Source organism: Oreochromis niloticus, unplaced genomic scaffold (genome assembly GCF_001858045.2).
Source record: "Oreochromis niloticus isolate F11D_XX unplaced genomic scaffold, O_niloticus_UMD_NMBU tig00003179_pilon, whole genome shotgun sequence".
Taxonomy (NCBI): domain Eukaryota; kingdom Metazoa; phylum Chordata; class Actinopteri; order Cichliformes; family Cichlidae; genus Oreochromis; species Oreochromis niloticus.
This window is the reverse complement of record NW_020327804.1, coordinates 40,662-53,032: the sequence shown is the minus strand read 5'-3', so window position 1 is coordinate 53,032 and position 12,371 is coordinate 40,662.

Genomic DNA, 12,371 nt, shown 5'->3' with positions numbered 1-12,371 from the left:
TCTGTGCAGTGGCTGAAGTCTGTGGTGTAGAGGGTGAAGAGGAAGGGGGAAAGGACAGACCCTTGTGGTGCCCCTGTGTTGCTGATTACCTTGTCAGAGACACACTGTGGAAGACACACATATTGTGGTCTTCCTGTCAGGTAATCAACAATCCAGGACACCAGAGAAGCATCCACCTGCATCACTGTTAACTTATCTCCCAGGAGGGTCGGCCTGATGGTGTTGAAAGCACTGGAAAGTCAAAAAACATGACCCTCATAGTGCTCGCCGCCTGGTCCAGGTGGGTGTAGACACGATTAAGCAGGTAGATGATGGTGTCCTCAGTTCAGAGATGGGGCTGGTAAGCAAACTGAAGGGGATCTTGATGTGGTCTGACTATGGGTCAGAGTGGTCCAGGATAAGCCTTTCCAGGCTCTTCATGATGTAGGAGGTCAGTGCCACAGGTCTGTAATCCTGGGGGCCACTGGGACGTGGAATCTTTGGTATAGGGACAAGGCATGATGTCTTCCACAGCACTGGGACTCTCTGCAGACTCAGACTGAATCATTTATGGAAGACTCCACAGAGCTGGGGGCACAGGCCTTGACTGTCACGGCTGGGGCAGTAGTCGTGTGGTGTAGTGAGAAGAGGATCCAAAATGCAGATAGTGGCTGGGGTGCGAGTGAGCATTTATTTGAAGTGAAAACAAAGTTCAAAACAGGAAATAAGGAACATGGAGCAACTAAAACCTAGACTGGGAAAACTAATAAACAAACCTGAAAACATAAGGGCACGGGGAGACACGCAAGGAAGACGCAGAGAAAGGAGAGCAGAGAGATGCGGGGAATACCAAATGACAAAAACGGAGCGACGAGGAACACAGACAGGCACACACTATAAATACACACAAGGTAATGAGGGAATGACACACCAGAGTGGAACACAGCTGAACCCTAATTAGACACGATGGGACACAGACCTTCAAAGTAAAACAGGAAACTCACAAACTGTTTACAAACACAAGCTCGGGGACACAAACAGAGCACAAGGGGGAAGGACACAGGTAGGGATAATAAAGCACTGAACACCAGAACCAAAGCCTGACAACTAATACAAAATCAGAAGAATTTTGTAAGAACAAACTCAAGGTCCTGGGTCACCAGGACCATGACAATGAGGACTCAGGGACTCACTCCGTCTGGTCCACCAGACTTGCCTGAGTGGAGTCTCCTCATTTGCATCTGAACCGTCTTCAGTATGAGTCCATCCCCTCTGATTTTAAACACCCTGTGGTGGAACCCATCCTGGTCTTGAGGGGAAGTGATGGGTGGGGGTGGGGTGTCAGGACTATCACAGGAAGCAACAGTGCTATGTGGAGAGAGAGGCATGCACAGTGGTGTGGCTCTGGATTCCAGGCTGACTACAGATGAGGTTGTGGGGGTGTGAGCAGACACTGTAGTTTCTAATCTATTGAAAAACAGATTCAACTCGTTAGCTCTATTCTCACCTCCCTCAGCTCCCCTGCTGTTGGTTGGCCTGCAACCAGTGATGGCCTTCATGCCCCTCCACACCTCTCTCATGCTGTTCTTCTCTTTTTTGCCCCCTCTGAAAGCCCTCTTCTTGTTGTTGAGGAGGGCTTTGATGTCCTTAGTCACCCACGGCTTGTTATTTGGGAAACAATGGACAGTCTGAGCTGGATCAATGGAGTCAGTGCAGAAGGTTATGTAGTCTGTGATAAACTCAGTAAGACTATTTTTGTCCTCAGCGTGAGGCTCACGCTGTTTCCCAGTGTGTCACCTCAAAACAGCCCTGTAGTTTCACTAAGGCCTCCTCTGACCACCTCCTAATGCTCCTCGTGGTCACAGGTTCCCTCCTCACAATCGGCACATCGCCAGGTTGTGATCTGGGGGGAGGGAAGAGGAGCTGTATGCATCCTTGACATTAGCATACAGTAGATCTAAGATTCTCTCCCCCCTGGTGGGACAGTCCACATATTGTTTTAATGTTGGTAGTGTATTGTCCAAGGTGACATGTTGAAGTCACCCGAGATCACAGTAAAGGCACTCAGGTGCTGAGCCCGAGCCTGTGGATAGTGTCACATGCAGCTGTGGGGTTAGCAGAGGGAGGGATGTAAACAGCCACCAAGATGACATGAGTAAATTCCCTGGGCAAATAATACGGCCTGAGTCCAACACACAGTTAAATGTCTGGGCAACAAATTGTTTCTTTAATTGTTATGTGGGCAGGGTTGTTAACAAAAACAGCAAGCCCACCTCGTTTCCGCTTACCGCTAGCGCTGCTGTCCCTGTTCGTCTGAACAGTCTCCTTCCTTCTTCTTTTCTATCCTCGACCTCTGCATCCCTGATATGTTTTTCTCCAAATTTCAGCGTTTACGTGTGCGAATCTGGCCAGTGAGCCGGCCACCATCAGGGCAATCAGCTGATCACGGGAGTAAACAGTCCGTGCATGTAGGAGATGTGCCATGGTCCCGCTCCTCTATTAAAGTAACAGTTCTGCAGCCACCAGCAGAACAAAAAAATCTCTATATCCACATGATTGAGGGAAAGATAATAAACGCATGAATGTCTGAGGGTGTCTGCCACTGGCAGGGGGAGTGGTGGGGGGAGATAGGCCTCCATACCTTGGAGGGCCTGAGATGTCCCCAGAGAGGTGGCGTCTGATACCCGACATGACATATAGACACAGACAAACAGGCACACAGAGGTACGAACATCCAAACTGCACCCTGGTGAAACACCTTCACTCAAAGGCCCTGCATATGTGGGTGATTGTGGTGGATCGGGAAGAGGGAGGCAGCTGGAGATGGGGAGGGAAGGCACCCCCATACTCTGGAACCCACCAGGGCAAGGGGGCCCAAGCCCATCCGGATCGGGGCCCAGTTCAACAGCGCCTGGCCCCACAGAGCCCGGGGCAGCCCACCCAACCCCACCACAGAGAAAACTGCACCCACCCCATCTTCCACTCCTCTCCCAGACTTCACAAGACAATAGACACCCAGGTTGACTTCTTCCTCCACTTCTCCGATAGCTCTCCCCCACCTGCAGAGTGAGTTCCTGGAGAGAGGAGACCTCCTGCAAAGATGTAACAGCCTCCCCCACCAGCTCACAATTTAACTCAGCTTGTTTAGAAATACTTGACTCCATTGCTCCATTCACCACCAGGTATCTAAAACCAAAAACCCAACCATGGTTGAACAATAATAATAATAATAAACCAGAAAAATTTAGACAGGCATGTAGAAAAGCTGAACAGTGGAAAAAGGACCAATTCCAAGTTTCATTTGAAGCACTTAGAGAATCCTTGTCATGCTACCAGAAAGCAGTAAGAGCAGCAAATACAAAGTATTTTTCTAAGGTTGTGTCCAGTAACTATCATAAACCTCGTATTTTATTTGGTATTATAAATTCAGGTTCTTAATCCTCCCACTAGTGATTCTCATATTGCAGCGAAAATAACATCCGAGAATCTAATGATATTCTTCATTAATAACATTGTAGACATTATGTCTGACGTCACCCCTCCCATTTTTGACCCATGTGTTTATACTCCAACTTCAGCCATCTTTGATCACTTTGAGCCAGTGTCCCTTGCATTACTTAATGAATTACTCAGTAACTTGAAGCCTTCAAAATGTATTTTGGATATTATTCCACCTAGTTTACTGAAAGAAGTTTTTGATTCAGTTGGTACATGTTTGCTGTGTATTGTTAATAGCACTTAAAAAGCAGACTCTGGATGCAACAGTTTAATAAAATTACAGAACAATCTCTAAATTGCCTTTTTTGTCAAAAGTTCTGGAGAAAATTGTCCTTGTGCAGCTCCAGACCTTTTTAGATCAACAACATTTGCAAAGTATTCCAGTCTGGTTTTAAAATGCACCACAGCACGGAAAGTGCTCTTTTAAAATCCAGTTTGGATTCGGGAGACAGACACTATCTCTACCTCCCACAGAACCAGGCTCAGGGAGGGGCGGGGCCATCTGCTGTGATTGGTTTGGGTGAAAGAAGGAAAACAGGATAAAGACATGCTGTGGAAGAGAGACAGAAATTAATAACAGATATGATTCGATGCAGAGAGGTCTATTAACACATAGTGAGTGAGAAAGGTGACTGGAAAGGAAAAACTCAATGTTTCTTCCTGTTAAAAGGGAGTTTTTCCTTCCCACTGTCGCCAAAGTGCTTGCTCATAGGGGGTCATATGTTTGTTGGGTTTTTCTCTCTATTTATTATTGTGTGATCTACTGTACAACATAAAGCGCCTTGAGGCGACTTTTGTTGTGATTTGGCGCTATATAAATAAAATTGAATTGAAATTGAATTAAAGATTTTTAATGACGTTTTAACTTTTACTGACTCTGGAGACCCTGCCATCCTAAAATTATTAGATCTCAGTGCCGCTTTTTATACAGTACATCACAGCCTTCTTGTTCAAGTTGATTGGTATGGAGGAAACACACACACACACACACACACACACACACACACATTCACACAGAATACAGACGCTGACGTTGCTTAGATACGCTTGCCTTAACTGTCATGTGGTTTATTTAACTGATGTATAGCTGCTTAACCACTGCTGTCAATAAATAGAGGCAAAAGACAGAGGTCAGGTTTGAAGTTGGTGCGTGGATGGGCGAGTGGCAACAAAGCTCAACCGGATGCTTCCCTTGCCGGCAACAAAACCAACTGAGTCTGTTTGCTTGCAGTGACAGGTCTCTGAGTAAGGGTCTGTGAGTTTAGACCTAATATTAATTTGGTCCTTTGAGCCTGGATCCAGTACTCACCAAGCTAATATTTGATGTTGAAAAAAAAAAATCATGATGTAGCTACAATTATTTTTAATAACCTATAATTATTTTTAGCACTTAGTCTGAAGGTGAAATACTTTATGTATGTGCATAACTGATAAAAGTGGTCTACACAACAGTGTGTGCAATTTAACCATCTGAATACCTCAAAAGTAGGTAGGGCAATAAACCGGGTTAATGATTTCCATTAAAGGTAAAGATAGCAATTTAAATCAATTCACTGCTGATTTTATACAGAAACCAGTTCATAAAAGTGTGTTTTATACATATTGAGCTATGATCATGTCATCTGTTACGCCTGTGTTGTGTCTTGATGTAGAGTTAAACAAGAACAACATGGTTTGGTTGTTTTTTGTTTGACATTTGCCATGTTCGGAGTGGAATGGCAATAGGAAGACAGTGGGATTAAACAGGACAAAGCTGAAGAGAAGAACTGCTACTGGACTGCTGCAAGGGGAGAGAGATAAGCAAGCTTCATTATTATTTGTCACATACAGTATCATACAGAGTACAATGTGTCGTGAAATGTTCTTGTGTCCGTGCTGCGGACAGGCTGCAGAGGTAGCCGTGGCATTGCAGGGCTTTTTGGTTAGCATGAGGGGTCTAGCCAGGACCCTTACTGGATACTGGATGGGAATCAAACTTGTGACTCCTGCTCCATAGACGATGGACCACTACACCCTCCAGCTGTCATGTGAGACCACAGTGAAAGGAGGAGGGGAGGACACAGAAGAATGCTGCTATTTAGTGTGGAAAATAAAATTGGGTTAATGAACCTGGGAGATAAAACCGATTGCTTCGAGTGGTGAATTGAGAACATGTCTGGAGTACCACAAATTAGGAAAGGTACGCAAAAAAATAAAATAAAATAAAAATAAAATATCACACAGACACAGAGGCAGAGAAATGTGAAATGTGAAAGGGGGGCAACTTTAAGCACATGCCCTGCTGAATCCGCAACTCCACTGCACACATGCATGCAAGCCTGCTAAAAAAACCCACACACATGCAATGAAGATTAGCTTACACTCATGAACATGCCGATACCCCTGATCAATGTTAAAGTAGGGAAAACTTAAGAAAACACCTGTTATCAAATGCTGAGTTTATCCATTGCTGATGAATAACTCTCCAGGTTGCAGGACAACAGGTTAACTTTTGTGAAGGGAAGAAAAAAAATTCTGGTATGACCAACCACTGATCTGACAATAAATTTAGTTATCAATATAGTAAAATTGTGAGATGCTTTCTGTTTGTTTGGAGCAACATAAGTGATTTACTGTATGAAGGAAGATCTCTTCTGTAATAATGTTATGAACATGCATTTCTGTTGTCCTGTCAACTTAGTGGGTTCTCAGTCACTGATGTTAATGATTAAACCTATGTTTTTAAAGTCACTTTTTGATGACTCTTTAAATCTGAGTTCCTATGGAATAACATGAAAATCCACTTTGACTGAGAACAAGAAAAAGATCCAGTTGTTGTAGTGTCTTCAAATATGACATGAAACGCTGCACGTATAAAGGCTAATTTACACCATTAAGAACTGCTCATAAAATAATGTTTTTAGAGCTTAAAATACTATGATAGTTGACAGTCTTTTTCAGAGAGAAGGATTTAAAAAAATGATAACGTTTTTAGAACATGTTTAGCATCATGTTGTGCCAGTTCAGAATGTCATATCACTGGGTTGGTTTGTTGGTTGCTATTAATAGATTTGGTTTATTTTAGCAACTTAGCGATTAAACCAATAATCACCACGTCTGCATGAAAAAAAAAAAAACATTACACTCTCCTTCAATGATATATGGACTTTGCTTTTCCTCACTTCTAAGTATGAAGTAATGCACTCAGTGCAATAATGTGAGATAAGAACTTATAATGCCAAACCAGGGAATAAGGTCTGGCCACCTGACCAGATGAGGAAAAGTCAAACACAAAGAGAGAGAACAATATCACTTCAGCTTGTCGGTCCGGTGAACCACCTGTCACCTGACTCAAACAGGCTCTCCTCCACACAGTATTCATTCAGAAAGTGCTCTACAGTCTAATTTTTCTGTTTAATACAGCTGGCCAAACAATGAAGATCCTTTACTAGGGGTGGGTTTTTATAATCGATTTATCGATTAAAATCGATTCTGGCTTGGATAACGTAAAATCGATTCATTAAAATCCTGAATCGATTTTTTAATCTAAATTTATTTTGCCCAAAATTCCAGAATCTCTGGTGAAATCTCACAAAATTTCAACAACCACCAAACAGCTAAGACAGTAAATGAGAGCAGGAACACGGATTCTGCACAAAGACTTAAACACACAGCGCGGACCCGCCCACGGATCAGAATCAGTTAGATCGCTTTTCTCACGGTCAGGGCTAAAAGCCGACAGCTCGCTGATTCTGATCTGTCGGCGGGTCCGCGCTTTGTGTTTACGCCCTTTTTGCGCTGATTCTAAAGCTGTTAGTTTGATCTCTCTCCAAACAATATTGACCGAACCAGCAGCAAAAGAAGATCCAAACTACTCTTCACATAAACATCGTCATGAATTCACTCTGACTTTTACTGTTTTCTCTCTCTCTCTCTCTCTCTCTCTCTCTCTCTCTCTCTCCCTCTCTCTGTACTTCAAGAACAGTTTCCCGTCTAAAAATCTGTTTTTTTTATTATTCGCTTGCTTTTTACGCACAAGTCTACCGTTGTTTACAGCGCTGTCGGCCGCTGTTTTTTTTCCTTTTACTTACTTCCGAAAAGAAAACCTAATTTCTGCCGTTCAATACTGAACCAATTTATACTTTTTAAAATTATGCAAAATGCAAAACGCTTAACCGTGTCTCTAATAAAATCGCTGTAACATCAGAGGTAATGTTCATAAGTTGATTAATGGTTTTCTTTCGTTTTTGATGTACTGCAGAATATTTTTTATAAAATCCCAGGCCAGGAAAACCACCTTCATGTTTTTCTGTTTATCCTCAGCTACTTTGACACAAAGGCATCTCCTGTGACGCTTACACCTTTGATAAAGTCTTGCGTGTGTCAGCTTCCTTTTTATTGATACAAAAATATGTAAATGTACTGATCTGAATTATAATATTTCTGACTGTCAAAATTTCCCAGATTTAAATCAAATTGAATCGAATCGAATCGAATTAAATCGAATCCTGGATTGAACCGATCGACAATAGACTTCTTATATAGCACTTTTTCATTCTACCAGAGGGTTACATGACAAGGATACATGACAGCCAGGGAGGGAGCAAACTACCAACCTTCTGATTAGCAGGTTAGTTCTACCTCCTGGGCAACAGCCACCCCACTCTGTGTTTCTTGCTGAAGTAACCTAGAGTGAAAGTGAAGAATTTATCCTTTAACGATGGTGTAACTACAATGTGCAGAACAGGGACTGCAAAATGTGCTCTTAATTTACTACATGAGCCTCATGGTGTTTACGGTGTAATTCTGTTATTTTATGCGGATCATTTAAATGAGAACAGCCTATGAAAGTTTAGCTTGGCATTTTAAAGAAAATTTAGAGTCATTGTATAAAAGTCTCTTACATTTTTTGTTCCTACAATATTGTTTGGAATGAGGTTAGGGAAAATGATGCAGGCATAAGGTTGATGTGCTACACTGCTGTTTTAAAGAGAGAGATAGTACTTCCAGGTCAGCTTGTTATCACCTCATCGTGTAAGCTACGTTCCTGCTTGTAATCCTTAACAGTGATGCTCTGAGTGTTGAATTTATGACTGAGAGTATGTTTCTTTGAATTTGTTTATTGGCAATTTGGAGGTTTCCTGTGGCTTGAATTACTTTCTGCTTATTTATAGCGGTACATTTTTACATAGTGATCGAAGGCATGTGCCGCTGGTTTGAAATAAACATTTCAAACTATTTACAGAACAATCAGGTGTTCTGCATCAAATCTGATGCCACACAAATTATATTTGCCACTCCAAAAAATAATTTCTGTCCACTATGAGATAAAGGAGAACAACAGCCTGATACCTGCAGGCCTGACAACAGGAGATGTGTCACTCCTGTAACACCTGTAACATTCAGCAGCCGCCTCATTGTTCTGACACACACAACAAAACTATTGATTACACTACACACTAACTACACACTAACTACACACTAACTACACAAGATTTGCGCTAAACGTCTCAAATCTCTCCCATCTCAAAACACCGCCGTCACTCCTAAAACTTCCGCCCGTTTCTTAACAACTAGATGCCACGTTGCCATATCATTTTTTGATTGGTCGACACGGTACTTTTTCGGACGAATAGGAAAGAGAGAGGGGGGTGGGGGGTCGTTTTTTCTCACATGCGGAGAGTGCTTTCGAGCCTTTTTTCTTATAAAACGCTGTTTTTACCGTTTCATCCCACAGTAAATATAAACAACGATAGTGTTCAGGAAGAAAACCAAACATTGCATATATTTTTATCATAACTCTGGTTTTACGTGGCCTATCAACATAATTTGAAAACTGACATAAAGTCCACAGTTGTCATTAACGTGGCTTCCCTCCACATCAGCCACGCCGCTTTGCTAGCTAAAACACCGGTGTCGGCACATAAGGACGCTGTCATAGCCTGTCAACCACGTTGATGGCTGCGTATATACGAATGTGAATCTGTCATGATCAGACGGTCCTTCCTGGGGCGACCTGCCTGTGTGTGTTTCTCTGTCTCTCTCTCTCCTCCTCCCTACCCTTGCTGTCTCCACCCTGCGGCTGACACACCTGCACCTAATTTGCCACCCAGCTGTCACTGATCATCCTTCGTCGTGGGCTGAGGTATTTAACTGTGTGTCCAGACGGCAGTCGACGCTGGATTGTACTTGAAGCTCGGTAGTAAAAAGTGTTGTTACCTTCAACTTAGCTCTAGCTGGCTAGCCTTCTCACCGGTTGTTTTCGCTCATTTTCAGGAGGAGGAAATACGCAGCAGGAGGTTGGAGAGAAGGAGCCCGCGGGATTAAGCTCTCGGAGGAGAAAAAGCACACTCGGATAATCACTGTGGAAACTCACCTGCGCACCACTGGGAGTTGGAGGAGATCACTATTGGACTTTGCACTCCGCTTTGTTTTGAGATTGTTTTTGGGCACTGTAAATAAACGCACTGTTTGCTTCGCATCCAGAGCTCCGCGACTGAGTCCGTGTTTTCCCATTATCCGTGACAGAATCGCATTATTGGCTGGATTATGGGATAAGGTGGCATCGTTCTGATCCTATACTGGAGCAGCCAGTCACTTACTGACTGTTAGATTTGTATTGTGATTGTCATTTATGCTTAGAAATATCTACTTATATATTCTTAGAGTTTTATAATTAGGTGTAGATTGGTAGAGGTTTGATCCTTAATAGTCTGCAAGCTTTGTGTGCATTCCAGAGCTCTCTGACTTTCACACCCACATTTTAGGAGCATGGGAGAGGTCGTATCTTGTCTTATTGTTTTATGGTAGGATAAACATATCTATATCTGTTTTAGGCTAAGTGCCTTTTGTTTAGATGGACGGCTCTGGGGAGTCTTCCTGGGGTCACAGTTTGACCCCCACACACAGATACAAACATACACACACACATACACACACACAAGGTATTCTTTGTTCACATGTATACCTATATAAGAGGTCATATGTTAATGAACTTATGCATATTCATGTAACCACAATAAAAGAGCAGTGTTACGGGGGAGCGGACGAGAGCAACTGGGGTCAAGCGAAGGAACGGTGCCTGTCCAGTTCTCTCCCGTGCACGTGAAACATAAAGAACTTGCCTACTCGTGTCTTGCTTGCTGTGTAATTACATTGTCGTCAACGTTCCAGCGAATAGGTTCAAGCTATAAACCTATCATTAATTGGTCCTTCGAGCCGGATCCCTGGAGTCGACATTCACCGAGGGGAGAAGAGACACGCTGAAAGACTGATGTCAGCCAGGAAGTTCCTGTGGTTTAGCTGTCTGTCTTTCCTCCTCGATGAATGACGATCGGCGGGATTCGAGGCTGATATTACACGCTAAGCAACACCGAGTAAGTTCAAAGAGCCCGACTCTATAACCGTGTGAGTGTGTAGTTCCTTAGCCGCTTTGTGGGGCTAAGAACGGTGTTTGTCGCTGCTTTGTGGAGCAATAAGTGAGTCCTCCGCCGCTTTGTGGGGCGTTGAGTGAGTTCTCCGCCGCTTTGTGGGGCGTTGAGAAGTTCCGCGGAGTCCAGACTGTGCTGGACAATAGGCCTATTTTGTGTTGTTGTTGTGTTGAGTGTGTTTGTGTGAGTGAGTGCGGAGTAGAACACGTGATCTGTGACGCTGACTGTTGTTGTTATCATGGGTTCCTAAGCAACCAAGAGTGCGTCAGAGGGTGACAGACTGGACTTCGCTGCTGGAAAACAGCAGCCTTGAAGAGCGTGTGGAGAAGGCCAGCCCACATCAGCAGCAGTTAAGCTATGCTCTGGTGAATGGCTTCCCCCACCTCTTGCTGACACAAAATGTTTAGATGATTCTTTAGATTGCCCTGATCAACAACAGCCTGTGCTCCTGACCATTAATTTAACCAGTTGTTAACAGTAATCTGCATTAAGCTTAAGGTTGCTCAAATTCAGTACAATGACATATGAGATGAAGTAAAATAGGCAAATATTTTACCTAATTACGTGCATAGAGGCACTTGACCTGTTTGAAAACTGTCATCCTAATATGAGCCATTGTTGAGATATAGAGCACACCTATGAAAACAACTACTATGCTGAACCCTGTATGAAACAGCTGAAAACTACATGATGGAGAAGCTGATTTAATATGAAAGTGTAAGTCTTTGCCACTGTGGGCAAAGCACGCAACCACTGTGTGAGGTTGCGTTGCTGTCTCTTCTGAGCTGATGAGCAAGCTACACATTATCAGATCAGGAGCTGGCTGAGAACTCATCAAAGAGAGAGAAACAGAACTATGATAACTCGAGTATGTAGCGTATCCGTGAGTTCAGCTTCTTCTTTCAGATGCGCAGCAGTTTTCCTGCATCTTGACTCATGTGTGTAGAGTGTTCATAGCATCAGCATCATGTTTTTGTTTATTTGCTTTGTTGGGTTGAAAAATAATTAAATAAACTTGTGATCATACTTATGGATCACCATGGCACATATCATCAGCCATATGGTCTATTTACGGAGATGAAAAAAGTGAGTGTGAATGTGCCTGACGTCACAGTGTGTGTGTGCGCTGTGTAAAAGTAATTATCTCCAATTGTGAGACCGGTGATTCTGCAGGTCACCAGTTATAAGAAAAAAAGTGTAAAAAAGAGACAAAATCTACATTGTAGATGGAAAATCATGGGAAAAAGGTTTTGTGTTTATTAGCCAAGAACAACTACAATCTCATTTTCTGCTTTTAAGAAAGGAGAGTTCTGTGTGTTGGTTAAGCAGTGATAATAATAATGGAAATGTCTTAGTTTTGTCACTTTCAGATGAAAAGCAGACCTGGATCGGTTTTCCACATGCAGCAGTCGGAAGAAAGTTATAGTTTAACACTATTGGAAATGTTCAGGCCAATTTTTGGCTAACTTATGTACAGCTCCATGT